General features: G+C 40.1%; 1 pseudogene; it reads right to left on the reverse strand.

The window, feature by feature from the left end:
- Window positions 1-15,473: 15,473 nt before the first annotated feature.
- Window positions 15,474-20,034, reverse strand: LOC113479424 (annotated as a pseudogene).
- Window positions 20,035-20,343: the final 309 nt, after the last annotated feature.

The raw sequence follows: 20,343 nt of genomic DNA on the forward strand, positions 1-20,343 counted from the left end.
CTATGGTGACTTGAGACTAAGTCAGGGTGATCTTGCATAGGTGCCACCACAGCAACAAAACCCACAACCTGTTAGCAGTTTTTTCTTGATTAATATGTGCTCTGTTTTGATCAGCCAGTGAGAACCATAGAAAAGAAAAGCTCACTTTGAGAATTTGTCTTCAGGTGAAAAAAAATGTAACAACATGATACTGTAAGGCTTTGGCCTTTTGTGCTAGCTATCTGGTGTACAAATGCACACAGGAAGAGGTGGGGAACCCTAGACTAAGCCCTTTAAAACCCATGAAATCTAGGACTAGAAATCTCTTCAAAGTTATGTGCCTCTGCCACATGATCTGAAGCCCCTTCAGCTACTGTTAATAACATTGTCTCTTGCAGAGGGCAGTGGGATTCCAAATCCAGAGCTAGTAAGTCTGGAGAGACACCTCTTTCTGGGGAAAAATCATGTGTGGTGTGCAAATGAAAAGCAGTGCTGATTTCTAAAGCAAGAAACAGGGTTAAATGCAGCTCAATCTGAGCATCAGTGAGTGAGTTATTTTTATTCAAACGAGCTGTAACACACGTCTCTGTATCATCAACATTGGAGCCTCCTTGCAGCGGCAGAGTGTTTCATGTACTAGGAGGATCTGCAAGCTACTTGCCTGGGACTTTTTGTTGTGTTGCTGGGTGAAGTGCACCATTGCCCTGCAAATCCTGCTTTGCATTTGTTAGAAAAAGTGCTACTGATCTCTCATGGAACATATTTACAAATTGCCTGTTCTCATGTTGACAGTCTCCTGCTGGGTCATCTAAAGGCTTTCTTTCCTACTTAGTGACCACTGAATTGGTGCAAAACGGTCTTGGGAGCATTTTAAAGGCAGAGGGTCATTCAGGAAAGGCCAGCTCCAAAATACAGACTTTGATTATGACCTTATCAGATTCCATTAACATTACTGAGACAGGTAATTATTGTAATTATTGTGCCAGAATTTACCACCAATGCTAGCTTTAAGAAAAATATGAAAAATAACTTAAAAAAACCTGGCAATAACAACATTATTACAGTTCAGGCCTTGTACAAATGAGAGCAGGGAGATGTCATCCTAGAAATACAGTAGGTTTTATGGGAAATGTCATGGAGCTACTTCTGCAAGTTCTATCAATGAGACTCATGCTTCTGGGAACTCTATGTACTTGGATCTCATCTGAATCTGTTCATTAGGTTTCGAAGTGCTGGGCAGGGACAACAACTGGCATGCTGTAATTTTGCCTTTAATGCAGGCTTCAACTTTCATGTTTCCTTTACTTCTGAAAATGCCATTGATCTATTAATAAAAATATTATTAATAAAAATATTATATTTTTTTTTATGCCTCAGCAAAGCAAAGAAAGAAACTCTAATGCTGCTAATACAGAACCATGCACTGAAGTTTGCTTCCCACCTAAAAGAAGTAACGGTTTTGGCAAGGTATAATCAAGTGAACAATAAGCAGCTGTAGAAAAGGAAGTGGTGAGCTTGTTGCTGTGCTTTGCAGCAAGATTGGCCAGGGCACCCAAAAAAATAAATAAATAAATAAATAAAATAAACAAACAAATAAATAAATATCTATATCTATATCTATATCTATATCTATATCTATATCTATATCTATATCTATATCTATATCTATATCTATATCTATATCATATCTATATCTATATCTATATCTATATCTATATCTATATCTATATCTATATCTATATCTATATAATATATATAGGATTAGTGCATGCAAAATATATGGTACAGTTGTTGCATCCTTACAGTTGATTTTGTATCTGCTCAGAGAGAAGGGCATAGCAGACAGCTTGTCGGTGCACAAAATGCAGTTGAGGAAAAAGATACCTCTCCTACAGCAGCTAATGCAGCCTGCATGCAGTGAGGTACTTTATGGTTTCACAATCAACAAGGTGAACATGGATGTGGTTAAAAGATTTCTGTCTGTAACTGCAATAGTTTGCATCCTTGACTAAGTATTCTCTGGCTCAGAGAAAAAAATTAACTTCAGGCCTGCAACTTCAGATAAATACAAGACTGTTCTTGAAACAAATGCAAAAGCTTAGAAATGTTGTGGTGAGGTCAAGGACCAAGCTGACATGGCACCTTTGATCTATTTAACTCTGTAGTGAAACAGTTTAGGAATATAGCCTTGAGAGTCCAAGCAAGGGTTCCAGAGCAAGGTAAATTCTCTTTAGGGAACAGTTAGAGGCCTCTGTGGGCAGGCAGTAAGCTGCGTTCTGGGCAAGGAAGTGGTTTTGGTTTTTAGACCTCACCCAACAGTAAGCAGAACAGCTGTTTATTGTGCTCATGGCTAGCTGTGAGGATTGTTTTAGCAGCATTTGTGCTAATAATGGAATGCTCAGAGATAATTTTAATGGCCTTTCTGCAAGAATGATACATGAACTCATGAAATATACCATGCTGGATGGAAAAATGCTATCCTGTAAGGGAGTTGTCAGGCTCAGGAGCAACAGAGAAAGGTGAGAAGACCAAAACCATTTTTCCACAATCAGTGCAAACTTACAGATTAATAGATGGTCCCTAGCCTGATAGGCTATTAGGCAGTCACTTTGTGCAATCTGCCTTGATAGGGACTCTGTGTTGCAGGCAGCCCTGGCCTCCTCTTCTCTGCTGTGGCCCACTGTACCTCAGCCACATTGCATCCGCATTGTCATGTTACCTCATGGTGGGCTCTGAGCCAAATGACTGCTCATCAGCTCTGGTGTTGGAGCACACTTTGGGGTGCTATGTGAACCCCTTGTGTTGTCCCAAAACAGGGGGTTCATTACCCAGTGTGCAGACGCCCAATTCACACACAGGATGGAGGTATTTTCTTTTATGATGTGAATGCACATGCATGGGTGCCTGTCCCAAAAACTATGATTATACACATAATTTTTACATATTCAATACACTGATACAATCCACTAAGTGATTGGTCATAACCTCTACGCTTAGCATGTAAATTAGCACATGTGCCTAGTTTTCCCTGTCATCTGCCTTCTTTTGAGTCTGGGGTGTAATTAGAGTCAGTGGTCAGTGGGTCGGTGGTTGCAATCTCCCCATGCCAGAATTACCTTTTACCTAGGCTCCTCATAATTTGGCATAGGCATGTTATTGCAACTCATTGTCTCTACTTTCCATTAATCTTATCTAGGCTTCTGCTTTTTATCATGCACATAAATAGCAGATTGTTTCAAGGTTAATAATTTGTTTCTACCATTATCCTAACAACTCATCATTTGATTTTACAGTGTTCCTAACAAAACTGACCTCTGAACTTTTAACAATCTGGCATCATTACCAGGAGTCCCTGGGAGAAACTTCAGCATGGCCTGGCCTTTGCATCATTGTCTAAGTCCTCACCCACAGCTATTCTGGATGATCATGCCAACAGTTATGAGCAGAGGGTCAGCCTGATGGATCAGCAGTCTTCCCTTGCTTGTTGGATGGTGTACCAGGCAATCCAAACTTGCACAGAAAACCAAAGGCTGGGACTAAGTGTGCTGCTCTACATTATGATTCTCAGCAATATACATGCCTGTGGTTCGTGTTTGAGTTCAGAGAGTCTGGTAACAACTGAAATCACTGTTCCTTATGTTCAGCATGTTTTAAGTCTGAGAAAAGGTCTTTGCAAATCCTGCCTGAACCATCTCCAAAGCTAGCTTCTCTAAAGTCCTACCTTCAGTTAGGCTGGAAACCAGAATCCTAGGAGGACTGCTGCCCTGCTCAGCAGTGACAGACCTATCAGTCCTGAGGAGTATTTAAGCACGCTTTGCAGTTTCCTCTATAGGCCAAGCTTGCCACGTGTTGCTTCCCTCCAGGTCAGTTCCTCGTATACCTTAGCAGACAACCCTTGAGAGATGAGCTGTCAGGCTGGAAAGACTGTGATCTTTGGTGGGGTTTGTGAAAGTGTACTGGGTCTGGCTGAACTGGAATTGGCTTTCCCCTATAGCAGGCCATCGAATCCACAGAAGTACCAGGCTTTAATTGACACCGGGGCACAGTGTACACTAATGCCATCAAGTTATAGAGGGGCAGAACCTATCTGGATCTCAGGAGTGACAGGGGGCTGTCAAGAACTATCAGTATTGGAGGCCAAGGTTAGCTTGACTGGTGACAAGTGGGAAAAACATCCCATTGTAGCTGGCAATGTAGCTCGATGGGCCCATGAAACATCAGGGCATCTTGGCAGAAATGCAACGTACAGATGGGCTCGTGATCGAGGGGTGGACCTGACCATGGAGGCCATCTCACAGGTCACTCACGAATGTGAAACATGTGCTGCAATCAAGCGAGCCACAAGAGTAAAGTCTCCCTGGAACAGAGGGCGATGGCTGAGTTTTCAATATGGTGAGGCCTGGCAGATTGACTATATTGGACCACTGCCATGAACATGCCATGGCAAGTGCTACATACTTACTGTGGTAGAAGCAACTATGAGTTGGCTTGAAACATACCCTGTAAATCATGCCATTGCCAGAAATACCATCTTGGGTCTTGAAAGGCAAATTTTATGGCGGCATGGTACTCCTGAAAGAATTGAATCAGAAAACAGGACCCATTTTCGAAATAATCTTATAAACTCCTGGGCAAAGAAACATGGCATTGAGTGGGTGTATCGCATCCCTTATTACCCACAAGCATCTGGAAAGATTGAAAGATACAATGGACTGTTGAAGACCACGTTGAGAGCATTGGACAATGGGGGATGGAACCACTGGGATATAAATTTAGCAGAAGCCACTTGGCTAATGAACACCAGAGGATCTGTTAACTGTCCTGGTCCTGCCCAAACAAACCCCCTTCATCCTGTGGGAGGAGATAAGGTCCCTGTAGTACACACAGAGAAGTGGCTGGGGAAGGCAGTGTGGATTGCTCCTCCCTTGGGAAAAGGCAAGCCCACTCATGGGGCTGTCTTTGCTCAGGGACCTGGATGTACTTGGTGGGTAATGTGGGAGGATGGGACTACTCAGTGTGTGCCTCAGGAACATTTAACCTTGGGGGGAAAGTAATCTGTGGGATGAGTTGTATGTTGCAGGAAGTGATGGAGGAAGTAGGAATGACGAAGAGTGAACCAGATACGTGCAATGACGACCCAAACCTAGCCGGTGCTGGAGTCCAACAGTCAAGCATACTTCTGTCCTGAACATCTATCTTGACAGATGGGAGCCAAGTCACTGAACATCTGGAGGAATGAAGAAAGCTTATGGAACAGATAAATTAATATTATGGGGGACCTGGGCATAATGTAAATGGTATGGAATAAGGGGTGGAGACTGTACTGGGTCTGGCTGAACTGGAATTGGCTTTCCCCTATAGCAGCCCTCACGGTGCTGTGTTTTATGCTGGTAGCTGGCAGGGTGTTGATAGCACCCTGGTGTTGTGGCTACTGCTGAGCAGTGCTTACACAGCACCAAAGCTCTTTTTGCTATTTCCCCCAGTGGGACGGGGTGGGCAAGATCTTGGGAGGGGACACAACCAGGACAGCTGACCCAAACTGACCAAAGGTATATTCCATACCATATGACATCTGCTCAGTATAAAGCAGGGAGAAAGGAGGAAGGGGGTGGGGTCACCCTTGGTCCTACGAGGCAACCACTACGCGTATTGGAGCCCTGCTTCCTGAGAAGGCCTGACATCGCCTGTCCATGGGAAGCAGAGACTAAATCTGTTTGCTTTTTCTTCCGCGCGCGGACTTTTGCTTCGCTTTGCTTATATTAAAACTGCTTTTGTTTCACCCACAAGGGTTAGTTTATCTTCTTTCCCCTCTTTACCCTATTGAGAAAACAAGGGGAAAGGAGGGGGGGAAGTGATATAGCGACTTGGTGGATACCTGTCATTTAGCCAGAGTCAAACCATCACAGAAAGGCAAGGCACTAACTGCAATGTGATTTGCTTTGAAGAATGAACACTACTTGGGACTATGAGATTTTATCTCAGAGTTGATGTGACCTGAAGACCCAACCCAAGCCAGGTCCTACCAGCTGAGAACACCCCATAGTGACAATAAAATAATAGGAGATTTGACTTAAGAAACCAGGCATATACCTACAATCAGAACAGCAACTGACAAGAATCTAGTATAAAACCACTCCACCTGCACAGGATGTTGATTTAGAACAATGAAGATTAACACACCACTGGCCATATGTCTACACCACCTGCATGATGGTAGAGAAATATCTCCTAAAGTCAAGACGGAGCCAATCTTGAGGCAGCTTTAAACCTTTCCCACACATCCTATCACTGGATAACAGGGAGAGAGATGGGCACTTCCATCTCACCTTTCCTTCCTCAGGAAGCTGCAGAGAGCAATGAGGTCACCCATCAGCCTCCTTTTCTCCAAACTAGACAGACCCACTGTCCTTGGGCATTCCTCATAGGATATGCCTTCCATCCTTTCCACCAGCTTTTTTGTCTTCCTCTGGATGCATTCAAGGACCTTCACATCCTTCTTCAATTGTGGGGCCCCAATCTGCACCCAGCACTTAAGGTGAGGCCACACCAACCCTGCATACAACAGGATAGTTACCTCTTTTGACCAGCTGGTCATGCTGTGTTAGATGCACCCCAGGATGTGGTTTACCCTCCTGGCTGCCAGGGCACACTGCTGACTCTCACTGAGCCTGCTGCTGACCAGCACTCCTAGATCCCTTTCTGCAGGGATGCTCTCCAACCCCTCCCTTCCCTCCCAAGTGCAAAATCTGGCATTTGTTTTTAAATTTCAGCCATTGATGACTGCCTAATGCTTTATCTGATTTATCTGTGTGGGTCCTGGTGTGCATGTGGGTGTATGAGGTAACTGGAGGACTGGGGACTTTACGGCCAATTGCCCTGCTCAGCAGTGACAGATCCAGCGTGTCTCTGTGTGTGTGTGCATATGCATATGTGTATGCAGCATCCTCACCACTATTGGGCTACCTGATTTCTCAATTATTAACAGCTACCTATATAAGTACCTAGATAGGTCTTCCTATTTAATTCTGCACTGTGATTCGAGCTTCATTGATATATTTTCACGTCTTGTCAGAAGTGCAGAAGATAGTTTTAGATGGTGTTTCTTTTATGGTCAAAGTCATGGAAATTCTTTAACCTCAGGAGATGGTTAGATCAGGAGATGGAATTGATCAGGTAAAGAGTGGGAAAAAGAATAACATTGAAATAAGATGCTCAGAAGGGAACAAAACAGTGATATATCTGGTTGTACTTATATTAAAGTGGTCTAAAAAATAAGAGAGGGAAGTGGTATGTGAAGCCCTAAGTGAACTTCGCATGGCAGACCAGAAATTTTAAGGAAAGACTAGAATGACTAGGATAATATAATAGAGAATACAAAACATTCAGCCAGGATAAACTACTAATGATAGAACAATACCATCTGCCATAATAGTTTAGAACTGGCTCAAATGAAAAAAATCACCCATCTCAATGAATGTGGATTGAAATTCTGGGACCGAGTAAGAAGGGGATAGTACCAGGTCTACATTGCCATTGACCTAACAGTAATGGCATCAGTCTTGTGCTGTGCTGAAACTTCCATGGCCCTCAGTTACACTGAGGAAGTAACAAACAAGGATGTGAAGCAAAGACACTATTGATGAGTTAGAAATCTTCGGAAAGGAAATGTATCACTCAGCCCTGAATAATGGTAGCATTCAAAATTCAGAGTCGAAGAATCACAGAATCATTCCGGTTGGAAAAGACCCTTGGGATCATCAAGTCCAACCATCAGCTCTACTCTGCAAAGTTCTCCCCTACACCATATCCCCCAACAGCTCATCCAAACGACCCTTACACACATGCAGGGATGGTGACTCCACCATCTCCCTGGGCAGCTTATTCCACTGTCTGAACACTCTTTCTGTGAAAAGTTTTTTCCTAATGTCCTGTCTACACCTCCTCTGTTGCAGTTTAAAACCATTCCCTCTTGTTCTATTGTTAATTACCTGTGAGACCAGCACCAACCTCTCTACAGTGTCCTTTAAGGTAGCTGTAGAGAGTGATGAGGTCTCCACTCAGCCTTCTCCTCAAACTAAACAGTCCCAGGTCCTTCAATCTCTCATAGGATTTATTCTCCAGGCCCTTCACCAACGTTGCTCTCCTCTGCACTTGCTCCAGCACCTTGATATCTCTCTCGTATTGAGGTGCCCAAAACTGGACACAATACTCCAGGTGTGGCCTCACCAGTGCAGAGTACAGGGGGACTATCACCTCCCTACTTCCGCTGGTCACACTATTTCTAATATAAGCCAGGATGACATTGGCTTTCTTGGCTACCCGGGCACACTGCCAGCTCATGTTCAGCTGTTTGTTAATTAGAACCCCCAAATCCTTCTCTTCTACACAGCTCTCCAGCCACACATCCCCAAGCCTTTAGAGATTCAGGGGGTTGTTGTGGCCCAAGTGCAGGACCTGGCACTTGTCCTTGTTGAAGCTCAAACTGTTGACGTTGGCCCATCAATCCAATCTATCCAAGTCTGTCTGTAGAGACAACCTATCTTCATGCAGATCGACACTCCTGCTTAACTTGGTGTCATCTGTGAACTTACTGATGATACACTTGTTGCCTGAATCGGTGTGACGACCTGGTTCATGAATGGCACGGCGACCAACCCCAGGTTGCTCTGGCCATCAGTTCACAGACACCAACGTGGTGGATGGCAAATGGCGTTTATTGATAGGTGACAGCGCATTATATAAGCTTAGGTTTACAATGTCACTTCCGTTCGCTTACATCATGAGCTAAACGCTATTGGCTATCCGGAGAGGGGTCCTGTGTTTTCGTACAGCGCGACATCTTCCGTCCGCCAAGCCCTAACTACCTACATGCACTCTATGTCCTTGTTGAGATGGTCAATAAAGATGTTAAACAGAAATAGTCCCAACACCCAGCCCTGAGGAACACCACTCATGACCAGCTACCAGCTGGATTTAGCTCCATTGACCACCACTCTCTGGGACCATCCATTCAGCCAGAGCTTGATCCAGCAGACTGTACTTTCATCTGGGCCATGAGCGGCCAATTTTTCTATGATAATAAGATTCTATCCATGAGGAGTGCTAAGAGATGCCTTCAAATGAGCTATATTACTTCTCAACATCTGTTGATGCTATGAAACACAAAATCCATACTGAAATCCTTCTTTGTGTAACTGGTCCTCACCAGAAGTGTTGTCTGAAATTGAATTGACCACAGAAGACATTATGGAACAAGAAAATTATACTAAATTGCCATCCTCAGATCTTTTTCAAGTAAAAATCCTATGACAGCACACGTCTGTAACAGCTGGCTTACAGACAGGTGTGTCTAATCTCTCATGAAAACTGTCCTAGATACCTATGACTGGAAGGTGGCAAATGCAACACTAATTTTTAAATAAGTAGGAGGAATCTAGAAGAAAAGAGCATATTTTCTACATTTTTTTTTTCCTGGCAGGATGGTAATTAAGGGATTCAAATAAGTAAACATTTTTTTTTTTTTCCACAAAAACCCCCCAGTATTTTTTCAGAACTTTTTTATTAATTGCAGGTGTAAAAACTTTTCTCTCTTAAAAGCCATATTTGTATTCAATAAAGCAGTTCTCAGCATGTTTTGTTCTTGTAAATGTTAACTTTGTTAATATTTTTTTCCCCATGTCTTGCAATATCAGTCACACAAAAATCCCAAAATAACTGTCTAAAAGGTTGATCATGGCATTTGTGGGAATGGTGCAGTTATGGCATGTGGCTATAAAAGTGTTCATATGTATCCTAGGTACATAGAACATACAATATCCAAATATGCTGTCCCAGCTTTGTAGAACTACCTGTTAAGATGTAGCAGTGTTCAGTGATCTGGTCCCACAGATAGTAGTGCTGCAGTTTTTCCAAACAATTTCTTTATACACCCTCAGATGTAGCTTTCATATGTTCCTGGATACCAAATTCATGAAGCCCGTGTCACAGCCATTCATTCCCACTAGGAAATTAAACCTATCAGCACTGAGGTGATGGTTACCCAGGTCATGTTATGCTCAGATCCACAGCAAGATATTTTGATACTTTTATTTTTACAACCTCCTCAGGAAGTCCAACCTCCCAACAAATTCACTACCAAGATGAGGTGATGAGGTCTCTGCCTCCAACAGCTCACACTTAGTAGTCCTAGAAGTAAAATATTCAGATTGAAATTAGCTGACAAGGTTTTATTTCTCCCTTTGCTTGCTTTGACCTTGTTAACCATTGGTGTGTAACAGGATTTTCCTCTTGAAGTTTTTTCACTGTTTATTTAAACTTAAAGTTTTATTGGTCAGACATAGAATCTGCCCCATGTGAAAAGCCTAGTCTATAAATTTGTATTTTTTTATACAGTAGAAAACTATTTGTCATTAATCTATTTGCAATACCCTACAACACAGTACGCTAGAGAGTTGGTTTGTCTGGCCTGAAAAGAAAACTATTTGTCATTAATCTATTTGCAATACCCTACAACACAGTACGCTAGAGAGTTGGTTTGTCTGGCCTGAAACAATAGTAACATGAGATTTGAATCTAGGTATTCTCCTTGAGTATTTTACCTATTATTTTGCTGAACACCACTCCTCTGCCTCCAGTCCACTTTAATGACAGACATGTGTCTCTGGTGCTGTAGTTGCAGTCCTCTTTCTGTGCAGTTCTGCCAATGCAAAAATAGAGGGAAATCCAGCCCCTAAGGATCACAGTAGACACCCATTCATTCCACCAGATGGTATCCTTTCACTTAACTAAGAAAGAATAATTTTGGTAGCACAGATCTTACGTTGTCTGATTTTGGCATTGATCTCTTCAGTCTCATTTCAAAGCTATAGATGTTAAATATGACTGCTGTGAAGGTTCCCACTCTGCATCCAAAATACCATGGTAGGACAGTGGTCAGTATTCTTAACACAGATTAAACGATTGTGTCAGAGACAGTGGTATCACTCTGAATCCTGGAAGATGGGTTAGTTAGTACAGGGACTGCTGGAACAACAAAGAGAAAAGGAGTTGTTAGATGTTTGCTTCAGGAACAATCCAAGATTCCTTCACTTTTGGTGTGTGTTAAGGCTATGACAGGATTGTATATAAAACTCTTCCCAAAATAAGACCATGCATGCTGGTTCTGACAGGTGGAAAAGGAAGAAAAATAATTAATCTCTGAGCATATGTATTGTAATTGCTCATTTTTCCAGAAAGAAAAATTCCAGCAGTCATCAATAAAAAAAACCAACCACTTTAATTTGTTACACTAAACATTTTCTGGTTTATTCTGGAAACTTTCAAAAGGTAAAAGACAACATACAATGGTAAATAAAAAGAGAATTGTTACATATGACAATATCCTGTCTGATAGAGTTATAAAAACTTCCATCTGAGTCAGTTTGAAAATTTCTGTGTGTTTTTAACAGATACACTTCAAAAAAGTGTTTTCTTGAAATTTCTTGCAAGGAGGAGCTTTGTTCTCGGTATAGATTTATCTGTTAGAGATCTCTGCTATTGGTTTAAGAGAAACATGTGAAACAGACCTGTAAAGCAGCCCTTTATAGGGGCATGCTCACTGACTACTGAGGCAGAAATGAGGATGTGGACAGCTTGGTGTGTGGCCATGTATGTCTTTGGAGCAAGTAAGGAATCAGTAGAGCTATGTTACCTGTTCTGCTGCTGGGAGAATGTAGTTTATTTGTTTTACTGTGGTTTTGTTTTGCTTTGTCTTATAGGAGCTAAAATCACCCAAACCTCAGGTCTTGTGCTGAAAGAAGATGAGAAAGCTACTCTGACATGCAGCCAAAATGATAATCACAATTATATGTGTTGGTATCTGCAGCAGTCAGGAAAGGGGCTGCAATTGGTCTATTATTCTATTGGTGCAAATCAGCAGCAAGAGGGAGACATTCATACTGGATACAAAGCTAACCGGTTAAACCTCTCAGACTTCTATTTGAATATTTTATCTGTGAAGATGAACCATTCAGCTGTCTATTTCTGTGCCAGCAGTTTGGCCACAGCACTTCAAAGTCACTTGCTTTCTTTACATAAACTTTCCAGCACCTTCCCTCAGAAGGGAGCCTCCCTCAGCACAGAAAAAGGGTATGTGGTCACTAGCCTATTCAAGCCAGATGTTGCCAAGGAGTTGGAACAAGAGAGGCAAAATAGGTCTTTGAAGTTCAGGTTAATTGCTGAACTTCTCTTTCCTGATCAGCCATTTTTTTTCTCTATCTCATCAGAACAATCAAGATTGTTAACCAAATGCAGACATAAAATAAAAGAAATGGAAACTGCAATCTACACAGCTGCAAATTATTATCCCCTAAGTAATTTTCTTACTTGACACAGAACAGTTACTTGGAATATACATATGTCTAAGTCTGAAATACTCTAGAGATAGTGACTTATATGTGCCCTCTCATTCCTCTCTGAATATTATCAAGTAGTGAAAGACACAATGCTTTTCACTGTGCTTTAAAAGGTTACCCTAATCACAAGAAATCTGTAAAACTAAGATTGTCAAAAGTAATGAGAAGGGGCCTGAAAAAAAGAGAATAGAAGCTAAACAGAACTCATATGCCACAGATTGGATTAAAAATGTCAAAAGAACAGCCATTATCATGGTCTGCAAGTGGATAGACATTGTAGTGAAAAATTACATGTGTATGGAAGATATAAAGAGGAAAGGGAAATACTAAAAAGTAGTATGCAAATTATAATGAATTCACATTCAAGAAAAATAACACATAGATTTCTGTTTATTCAGAAATTGTTCTGACTATCCAGTTTACTTATGGCCACATGGTGAAGCACATGCCACTATATGTTCACATATATCTCTTTATGCCTCATATATATACCTCTCACAGTTTACTGAATAGCAACACAGTCTATATGGTTTATTCCTTCTCTCTATGGATGAGTTCTCAGGTTTTTTTTTTGTTTTTTTTTTTTTTCTCACAGGCAATTTTGTAATGTTCCTCATTCAGAGACTCATAGTTCTCTCTGACTTTGATCTAAGCCTTAATATGAACACTGCCTCAGATAGCATCTGTATTTTGAAGATAAAAATGTAGAACAATGAACAAATGGGATGTGAATGCAATATTATTTACTATATAATCTCTTCCTAATGGAATATTTCAGGCTTGGTATGAAGAGTCTTGTGTCTCACACAGAAAGACCTAACTGTGTCTTTCCAGCACCAAAAAGACCTAACTGTGTCTTTCCAGAACCACTGTTATTACAGATAGTGTCACTGATGCAGTGGGGTTAGTCATAGCATGAGAAACAATTTTGGCATAAGCATTACATTATGATAATATACCAAATTGTCCTAAATTGTCCCAAAGAAAGAAAGCACTCACCAAAGTCTTTGTGATGTGTAAAAGTCACCTGCATAATTTTCTATTTCTGAAATAGAGAAGAATAATAATGTGTTTCCAGTCAGAGGCTTTTGGAAAGGTTTAAAGAAAGGATGTAGAATGGGAACATTCCATAATCAGACACAGCATCCAAATTCTGAGATTATTCTTATTCCAATTTGAATGATGTCAAATTACTCTGTAAATGCTGTAGAGCAAAAGAGTACCTATATTACCACATATGCAGGATAACCATACTGATCTTCAAGGGAAAATTTCAATTCGTGATTATTGCACAGCATTTCTTCCTTGGGAGAGGAGTTATTTGGTTACAGGCACATCCCCTGGGGAAAAGATGAAAGAACATTTCTCTGAGTCCTTTAAATATCAGTTGTCTTGCAGAAAAGTAATTGAACATGAATAAGCAGCAATCCCTTTCAGCAATGAAGGCTAATTACATTTTTGGTTGCATTAACAAGAATGCAGTTAGCATGCTGAAGCACTTCTGTGGCTATATTTGAATACTATCTCCACTGTCCATACACACCCCTACCCTGCCCCAGCCCCAGTACAACAGAGATATCAATAAATTTTAGAGTCCAGCAGAGGGTCATGAAGATGATCAGGGGACTGGAGCAGAGGCTGAGAGAATTGGTTTTGTTTATCTTGGAGAGGAGAAGGCTAAAGGATGGCTCTATGACTACAACTGCATAAAAAGAATTGGAGTCGTAGAGAGGTACAGCGGAAAGCCAGTGAAAAAAAAGCTGCAGCAAGATAAACTCTGATTAGGTGTAATGAAAAATTATTTCCTATTGAGGGTGCTTCAGCACTGGACCAGATTTCTCAGAAAGCTTGTCAAATCTCTGCCCTTGAAGATATTCAGAAATCACCTGAACAAAGTTTTGAGCAACATGATCTAGCTTTGGAGTTGGCCCTGTTTTCAACAGCAAAATGTACTGAGAGACCTCCAGAAGTCCCCTCCCATCAAATTTTTTCTACAAGTATATGATGTTTATCATCTTGCTTTGCTGTTTTGAGATACCAAGAAAAAGCTTTTTTTTTTTTTTTTAATTTATTTTTTTTTATTTGGAAAAGCAGGTCAGCAACTGTCCAAACACCCATAGGCCTTTCGTTATTTTGTGTGTTGAACATCAGAAACAGCAGCTATACATGCAAAACCCATCTGCAGACTTCAGTAACAAGAAGATTGTGTGATAACGAGACAAAAACCCCACCAGGTTTCATAAGGCCCATATGTGTCACTATTTCTGTAAAGCTGTAATATGGTGAAAAGATTGCTGCACCCTTTGCCTCATCCTGAGAGGCTGGGGTGGTGTTGTGGTAAGAGAATCTGATGCATTATCAGAATGTTTTTTTTGAGTAAATGTCAAACCACATCCTGTTTTGCTAAAATTCAACTGCTGTTCCCTTAAAGAAATGTTATCAAGCACATTTTGACATGTCATCTGCTCTGATTCTAAGGTACTGTTTTGTGCTGAGGCCTTCAGAGGTATTTTTTCCTTCTGTTGAAGACCCTGGCTATGCTAGACAGAAGCTCCCGTCAGGGTCTCTACAACTCCTACTCTTTCTGCCTTGCTATTGCATTCCTAGATCTGCTTCCAAAGTTCCACAAGCACTCCTCTATCTTGGCCTGCATTATTCCTACCTCTATTTAGGATACATCTAAACCTTTTATGCTGCACAGAAATGGTGCCCACAAACACATCTTTAAAGAACCACACTCTGGTTCCCCTCCCTCCTCTCCCCCAGATTAGATTCTATTTGCTTTTTCTGAGTTGCATCATTTTTTCTCTCCTCCTTTGCTTTTCTTGGTCTTTCTTATTTTTCTTATTTTCTTATTCTTCATAACTTTCATTTTTACTCTCTTCTTTGAAAAGACCACACATTTTGATAATACTTCATTCATTGTCCTATCTCTCCGGAGTTCTGTTCTTCTTTTTGTCTCAAACCCTCCCCTTCATTCTCACTATCTTGTTCTCTTGAAAATGGTGAGAGACAATATAATTTCAGAGAAGTGGATTTATATAAATATGCACTTTAAGACATAATTTTGTCCAAAATGGTTTCCTGTACAGTTAGAGTGAGTTAGGATAAATGTGTACAGAGTAGAACTCTGTTCCTCTCCTTGGTCCTAAGCATCAGTCCTATCACAAACATTCCATACAAAACACTCTGGAAAATGAACATGATGTACACAAACTTCCCAGCTGTAGCACTTCTCTGATAGCTTTCTGAAAAGTAAGGGAGGAAGCAGTAAATAAAAACCAACAGAGAAAAAAACATTTCTTTAAAAAAAATTACTAGATAAGGATTTATTTTTTTCATTCTGGTGATTGGGAAAACTTGTTCATTGCTTATTTGCACAAGTTATAACTTGGCTGCCCTTAGCTGAAATATCATGTTAACTAGTAATTGTATTAGACTTTTTACATTCATATTGGGATGACTGATTAGGAATTGGTCTGGAGAATGAGAATTTGGAGGCATCAAATGAAACTAGATTTGGAGTATTTCTCATAGAAATATGATTTATACTAATTCTGCAGTATATTTAAGGATATAACATACTGTAGAATGTGGGGTCAGTGACTTAGCAGTGTTCTAACTGCTTGCTAGAATATCAACATACAACTTTATGATACAGGTAGCTCTGCAACTCTAAGTGGTATTTTTATGATGAAATGTTGAGTTCTAGCAGCCAGTTTTATGGAAGATTTACTGACAGTAGACATAATTTGGATGTTCACATACATGCATGTGTGTTCAACAGGAACATGAACACGTGTCCACACATGTATAATCCTGCACCCATGCCTGAATAGCTGTGCCTGCCAGGAAAAGCAAACACAGGACACATTGAGACATGCACATAAGACACATCTCTCTTCACATACACAGGTGTATGTACAGATAAACAAACTCACTGTCAAGAGGGTAAAACATCAATGGTTTAACTTACTTTGAAGATACTGCAAACAAAAACCAGAAGAAATAGGGGATATTATTTGAGCCCATATATGTATCAGCACCACTTTTAAAGTGCTCTGTTTGTACAATCACTTGTATATTGTGGGTGTGGGAATGAGAATTACATGGCTGGAATCAAGTTTGAAGAAGAACAGGATTGGATTCCTGTGCTTGATCTCAATTTCCTGGGGAATAACAGGTCTGAGTTAAGTGTAGTAGACTGGCAAGAAACATGCCTTCAGTAATTATTGCTTACTTTAGATATAGGAGCCTCAGAGGATGACTCCACACCCACATATATTTTACTCACCAGCATCACTGTAGATGAATTTGTGTATTGATTCCAGTGTTCCATTCTTTAAAAATTGGCCACACACTCAAAACCATTTAAAGGGTTGAACCATTCCTGGGCTGAGATACTCAGTTGGCTGGTCGGTGAGGAGGCACTTTCATTATGTGTGGAAAATTAATCTGTCTGAGCCCTTGCTGTCCATTTAGCACCATTCACCTTCCAGAATAGTTTTAGGTGATCAGGGTAGAAACCTCAGGCAAGAGATACTGGTGTGGCCTAGCTCTTCTCTTGCTTTGATGGGGAAAAATGGCCACAGCTGGAGGTATGATTTCATTGTTCTTTGCTGAAACAAAAAGTATTATGGCCCAGAGCCTTCACCCTCATACATCTAAATGTTAGATCATGTGGGTTTTTGTAGAAATATTTGTGTTGGAGACTGGATGATGAATTCAAATTACAATATGACCTGTAGTGCTGAGCATGCATGATCATGATCTTCAATGTAAAAGAAAATTATATTTACATTAAATTTTAATTGTCTTTCCAACATAGTATGTACTAAATATACCATGCTATATGTGCCATTTAAATCAAAATCAATAGGTTACTGAACACAACGTGGCTCCAGGATTTAAAACATAAAGGTACAGAGCAAGTACAAAACTTTTCCCTGGATACTGACCAAATAGTTGAGCTTACTAAAGCTAAGGTACTAACTGAAAAAAAAAAGAATTTAATTCTTTGGTTTGTTGTGTTAAGCTATACAATGAGCAGGGGGAAAACTGATCCTCTACATTCATCCTCTATTATTTTCATCTCTTTCTGTGTATGTCCACCTCCTCAGGTCCTGAATCAGGATTTTTCTGAAATTTCTTGTCTTGCTTCAACTCACTCCTACAGTTTTAAAAATAAAAATAAACAAGCAAACCAGCTGACTGCCCCCCAGATGTATTACCCGCAAAATCTTTAACCTATACAATTTCTTGGAAGAACAAAGAATGAATGTGTTTTGTTATTTAGCAAAGAAATACTAGGCATGTTTTCTTATCTAAGTCAGTCAACTTAGTTCCTATCACATAATCTTGCTCATATCCAGAGCACAAAAACATAACAGAGTAGTAAATCCCACATCCTCCACACCTGTTGAGCAAAACAAGGATTGAAATTGTGAAGGCTTGATTCTGCACTGCTAATACCATTTCCACTCTGATGGAGGAAAAATAAGCATGCTAGATCCTTGGTGTCTCTTCTTGGTGCCAAAAGGACACAAAGTACTAGTTTATTAGACTATGAAAAGAAACAAATGGTACTTCAACTGTGTTTCTCATGCCAGTGTCACAGCACGTCAGGTCCATCATTTCTATTAAAACTATCTCTCTTTTTTTTTTTTTTTTCTTGCATAAATTCATGGCAACATAGAAAAGAATTGAGGTCAGAAAAAAAACGGGGTTAAATGCTAGACAATAATTCTTCTTGCCAAGTCTGTCTGTGTCTGAAAATATGAATGCTTGAGTTTTGTGGTTCTGTGTGTTCATTATGTATGAATATTTCCCCTTCTACAGAAGTGTTCTGTCACATACCCTCTAATTCAGATTCTTCCCATTTATTTTTTCTTACAGCCTCTTTGGATGTATTACAGAATTATCTCCCACATCTGCGTGTATAGTTTTTCCCGATTTTCTTTCTCAGACTCATTTGATCATCTCATTCTCTGCTTTCCCCATTTGTCTGCTAGGAACCCAGCATATACATCTGAAATCTGAATTGCCAGACAGACAGCATGATAGACAGCTTAGATATATCATGTTAAAAGTAACTAATGATTCTAAGAAACCAGATGAAACTGAAAATGGAGGGTGGAATTTTGACTTCTAATTAAATTTGTAGAAGCTTCATCACTCATTTCAGTGAAATGAGCATTTTAACATTTGGTTTTTCATTTTCACTTTCTGGATCCAGTGTTACAGTTCAGGGCCAGCACTTGCTTGCCTGCACCTAGTTTGAGAAAAATGACATTTTCCGTTTTCTTGTAGCTGGGCATGCAGGTAATTTCTCTTTCCCTTAAAATGGTATCTGGATCCTATCTTTTCAAAGCATAAATGCTGTCAATTAGGAAATGAATAGATGATATCACACTATCTACAACTGAGAACTGGTTTTCTTCAGCAATATGAATTTTCACCAGAGCCAGAACACAGTAGATTCATTCACTCATGTACAAATGCACTTTGGCACCATAATGGCCATTTGCTTACCTGTTCTTAAAGATGCTGTGTTGCTTGACTCTTTTCTCTCTATCTTCTCCTAGAGAATCCCAGTGAGGATCACCAGATTCTACTGATTTAGGTCCCATCAAAAATTCCCTTTTCTATTATTCCAGAATCTGAAAGGAACTCTGGTATTTTATTTTATTTTTTTTTCTTACATAGAACTGTTTAGTCACTCCTGCAAAATGGAGTTTGCCTGTTCCAAACACCTATCCTCAAGTTTCTCCCCCATTCATTTTGACCAAGCTTCAACATAACCACTCTGAAATTCTACATGTGAGCATAAGATTGACCAAGAGTGGTTGTTTTCTGTTTGTTTGTTTGTTTGTTTGTTTGTTTTTGATAAACCTGTTAAATGCAGGTATTACCACAGAATGTCCTTATAGATTGCATTCATGTTAATGTGTTGCAGGCACAGCTGGAATTAATTTTTATATTCCATTCTGCTGTGCTGTAGTCTATCCTAACTTAACAGAGCATGAATAATAAGGCATCTAGGCAAAAGAAACCATCATCTGAATCTAAAGACTTCCCTCTGTGTTTACCCTTGTTCCACTCCCAGAATCTTACCCCTTGCACAGCCTAATACACTCTTCTCACGATTCTCATTTGTCCAGAACTGTTGTTTTTGTTGCTTCTCCAAAATACTGGACATTGGCAGATCACGGCCTCACAGTGTAATATTGAAACTGCTCACACCTGTCCTAGGCTGCTGTCCAGTGATAACTATGTTAAGCCATCTAATACCACGTTTTATTTGCAGAGTAGTAGCCAAAGGTCTGTTGAAAAGAAGGTATATCAGTCTATCTAAGTAGTATTTAGTTACTAAATATTCTGCATTGTTTTCTAATATTGATTTAGATCACAACATAAAAAACAATCCCTCATTTCTTTGTCGTTAGTAAAGCACTTTATTGTCTGGTGCTATAGTATGACATCAGTATCCTCACAAATTTTAGGAATTACAATATACATTGTAAGATTCAGTCTCTTTCATTTGGATCCACTCTCACTTTCTTTCCCTTCAGCCTCCACATCTTCTGCCAATTCCATCTGAATACCTGTACATCCCTCCCATCCCTACTTCTACCTTTTTCTTTTTCTTGGAGACACATTCCATTTGGATATGGCAGTGGGTGATAGACTGTAGGAATAAGAGGGAATGAGTAGTTCATTTTTGAGACAGTTTTCTTCTGAGAAAAAACTTTGTCAGTCACACAGTTCATTTCTGGTAGAACAGAGACAGTAGACTCAGCGAACAGTGAGTAGTCTCTGTGAGTTCTTCACCGTAGAGGTAGTATCATATATATTCTTTCAGAATACACTTATCTGACTTGAGGTCTCTTTGATCTTGTCTCATCCTTCTCACTCCATTTAGTTTATTCCATTAACCTTGCTTGCTTGCTTGCTAGCTTTCTCCACAGTCTTA

This window comes from Athene cunicularia, assembly GCF_003259725.1.
Source record: "Athene cunicularia isolate RWA chromosome 1 unlocalized genomic scaffold, athCun1 chr1_part1, whole genome shotgun sequence".
Classification (NCBI taxonomy): Eukaryota; Metazoa; Chordata; class Aves; order Strigiformes; family Strigidae; genus Athene; species Athene cunicularia.